We start from the raw sequence: 3,828 nt of genomic DNA, 5'->3' as shown, positions 1-3,828 counted from the left end.
TAATAGTGCCCTGTAGGCGTATGTCCACTTTCTAGGCATATTCTGAACAGGTAGGATGTTGTGGCTCCCTGTCCCTCCCCTTCCAGGAGGCCACTTCATCAGAGAACCCGGGGAGGTGTCTGACGTGGAGAACATGCTCATTCCATGCTGGTTGCAGTGCATTGCTCAGGAAGTGAGTGTAGGTCTCCAGGCGTTGGACAGTGTCTTCTGTCCATGATCTCTACAAAGATGACCTTTTCTTCAATCCTCTCTCTGGCCCTCCTGCCCTATTAGGATGGTGGTTCTGGACTGAGAAGCTGTCCTCCTTGCCCCTTTGCCCTGTGTGCCTCTCTGGTCTGGCCCCACCGAGGCCCAGGGAGCCATCCTTCCCCTCCTTGGGGTTCATCTTACAAGTCCGGATGCCATCAGCTCCAAGGAGTTCCCTCTGGGCCAGAGCTCCTCCCTCCTCCGCCAGCCTCCTTGGGGTGCAGACAGACAGCCCAGCACAGGCCGGAAGGGCTTTCTGTTTGCCTTGGCTGGTGGGGAAGAGATTAGCTGCTCGCTTTCTGTTTTGACTGTTGTATCTAACCAACACAGAGCCTGTGACATCGCAGAAAAGCAGCCTTGGGTCTTGAATGAGTTTGGGGCCTGTCCCTGATGGCCTGGCCTCTGCAGAGATGTCTGGAGGTAGGAATGGGTGATAACACCACCCCCTGGGTACGGAGAGATGTGATAACCACCTGTCCGCTTTCCCGACCCAAGGTCCACAGCCCTTTCTTCTTTGTTTCCTTCAGGGGATGACTTCTCCCCACCTCCTGGGATTCACATGGGGCCACTCCCCATCCACTGGCTTTAGAGGCAGGCGTGTGTCCCAAGCTGGACACTGAGACTCCCTCTTGGGACGTTTGCAGCAACTATGGGAAAAGAGGCATTCACTTTTCATGGGAGTTGCCACGTTGATGGAACTCCTGCTCTCCACTTGAGGACGGAGCCAAGTGGTAGAGAAAGTATGCTGTCCCCAGACCTCAGTAAGCCCCTGGATCCAGCCATGCCTGAAGCTAACACACCTCTGGACTAACCTGATTATATGAGCCAATGAGTGCATTTCTTTTTTCCTAAAACTATCCTGAGTTGGATTTCTGTCATAGAAAGGGTCCTAATAAAGCTATGTTTTTCTTTGGTCTCACTTAAGAAATCAACTTTGAGGTATCCACCCACTTTAAGTGTCTAATTCATAAGTTTTTTCAAATGTGTACAGCCTTGTAACTACCACCACAGTCGAGCTGTGGAACATTTCAAGTTCCCTCATTCCCCCTTAGGGTCAGTTCTCCTGACCCCAGGCAACCACTGACCTGCCTTTGTCCTAGAGCTTCGTTCAGTCTCCTCTCTGGTCAGGTCCCTGGAGGTCAGATGCTCATGTTGTGGGTCAATGTGGGTCATTTCCCTTGGGACTCAGAGTCACCCCTGGGTCCAAATGCGCTGAAGCCAGAGGCACCTCTGGGTCCCACAGTTCTGTGGTCCAGTACATCCTTTGCTTCATTTGAGCCAGCTTGCCACAGAAGGAGTCCTGGCTAATACAGCTCAGCCAGGACCGCACCCTTCGGTGAAGCTCCCCTCAAGGACCCCCCACCCCCAAGCAAATTCAACCATCAGTCCAGCTCACCTCCTGGGGGCCAGACACTAGTAAGTGCTTTACATGCATTACCCTAGGGGAGGTACTGTTATCCGCATTTTACTGGGATGTGGGTCTTGTGTGCCTCTACAGCTCCTCTGTCCACCGGACTCCTGGCTGCCTGCTCTACCTCAGCCATGGCTGGCTCACAAGTGAAACTGACCCCTCCCAGACCACATCCCAGGGTAAGGGGGCTGGCTCCCCAGTGGCCGCCAGAGGGGCTGGAGGATGCGAGCCATGCACTGGGAGGGAGGGATGAACTTGGAGCGGTAGTGTAAGCAGCTTTGGGCAGGAAAGAGCTCTCTGCAGGAGGCCCTTTTGTCTTGCCAGTAACCTAGCACACCTTTCAGATCTTTTTTTTTTTTAACATCTTTATTGGAGTATAATTGCTTTATAATGGTGTGTTAGTTTCTGCTTTATAACAAAGTGAATCAGTTATACATATATACATATGTTCCCATATCTCTTCCCTCTTGCGTCTCCCACCCTCCCTATCCCACCCACCCCTCTAGGTGGTCACAGAGCACCGAGCTGATCTCCCTGTGCTATGCGGCTGCTTCCCGCCAGCCATCTGTTTTACGTTTGGTGGTGTATATATGTCCATGCCACTCTCTCGCTTTGTCCCAGCTCACCCTTCCCCCTCCCCGTATCCTCAAGTCCATTCTCTAGTAGGTCTGTGTCTTTATTCCCGTCTTACCCCTACGTTCTTCATGACTTTTTTTTTTCCTTAGATTCCATATACATGTGTTAGCATACGGTATTTGTTTTTCTCTTTCTGACTTACTTCACTCTGTAGGACAGACTCTAGGCTTTGATCACACAAAACCTTGCCTAACTTTCTGGTTCTTCCTGTAGATCAAAGAAGTAGAAATGAAGGATAAGTAATTAATAGATGACCAGATCTCTTTCCCAGCTTCCCCTGCAGTAATCCCACGAGCAAACTGTGTGAACAAGATAGCGTCTAAAGAAAAATCACGAGAAGTCGACAAGCCTGCACACCGTGCGGGATGGTGACGACTCTGACCCCCATCTCAATGATGAACTGAGATTACTTCCCTGTTTCCCCTTAAAAACTTTTATGGCCGAGCAGAGTCTTTGGGGGGACACTGGTCCCCCATCTCCCCAGATTGCCGGCATTCTGATTAAAAGCAACTTTCCTTTCTACCAACAACTGCTTCTCGGGTGTTGATTTCTCAGCAGCAAGCAGCCAGACCTGAGTTCGGTAACAGTAGGAGATGAGATGAGGATAAATTCCTTCATCCTCTGTCCCTTGGACCACTTGAGGCACATTTCCCACCTGTGGTTTGTTGTACAGCAGTGTGGTTATACATCCCCTTGCATTGCTTCCCATTCTTCCCGACCTCCTTTTCTCTTTTCCCTCACTTTTGCCACTGGAATTCCACTTCCAAGTTCAAGTAGCAGCACTTAATCCCTCGGCAAGGGCCGCGCTTTCTAGGGAACTCTGTAGCCTGGCTCCTGGGACTGCACTACACGGCCTCAGTGAATGTTGAACAAGAGAATAGATGCACGACGTGTCATGGCCATGGGGTTGGGGACTGGATGGGGGGCAAGCATGGTGCCAGATTCATCACAGATTATTCTCCTTTCTCTGTCCCCCTCCATTCAGCCAGATCGTCTCTGACTCCATGCTGTTATGTCAGAGGCTGTGGCCTCCCCCAGTAACCTCTGTCTGGTACAAAAGAATCCACACTCCTTACCCTCCACTTGCTAGGTGTGTGAGGCTGGCAAGGTCCTCAGCCTGTCTGAGCTAGCTTCCCCATCTGTACAATGGGGATAAGAATGGTCTCACTACCTGGGACTGTTGGGATGCCTAACCGACCCTTGCTTTGTGCCTGCTGCAAAGTCAGGGAAGGGCGCCATTGAGGCTGCCTGTCCAACTACAGCCCTGCTCTCTTCTGGGAAGCACCCGTCCTCCATTCTCAGTCCCTACGGGGCAAATTGAGGCTGTCCCCCATCCCACCCCATTCCCACACCTGCCACCAGACCCAGGCCAACCAGCACATCTCAATAATGACCACAAATATTGGCTCAGGCCCGGGCATAACACCTAAGTCAAACCGGTCCCTGCAACAGTGCCCTGAAATGTCTGGAATAAGGAAAGAGATGCTTGCTCTTTGCTGAGATCCTTAGCCTGGAGCTATTTTTACTGTTGAGGC

The 3,828-nt window shown here is 51.5% G+C and overlaps 1 long non-coding RNA gene across 1 annotated transcript; it reads left to right on the top strand.

Moving 5' to 3' along the window:
- The first annotated feature begins 259 nt into the window (after positions 1–259).
- On the top strand, positions 260–1,174 carry LOC117200416 (uncharacterized). Its single transcript, XR_004481984.2, has 2 exons — positions 260–666; positions 774–1,174. It is a non-coding gene; the product is annotated as an uncharacterized LOC117200416 (long non-coding RNA).
- Positions 1,175–3,828: the final 2,654 nt, after the last annotated feature.

The sequence above is a fragment of the Orcinus orca genome, chromosome 19 (genome assembly GCF_937001465.1).
Source record: "Orcinus orca chromosome 19, mOrcOrc1.1, whole genome shotgun sequence".
Taxonomy (NCBI): domain Eukaryota; kingdom Metazoa; phylum Chordata; class Mammalia; order Artiodactyla; family Delphinidae; genus Orcinus; species Orcinus orca.
The sequence above is the reverse complement of the archived record's forward strand: the minus strand, read 5'-3'. Positions and strand labels throughout refer to the sequence as shown.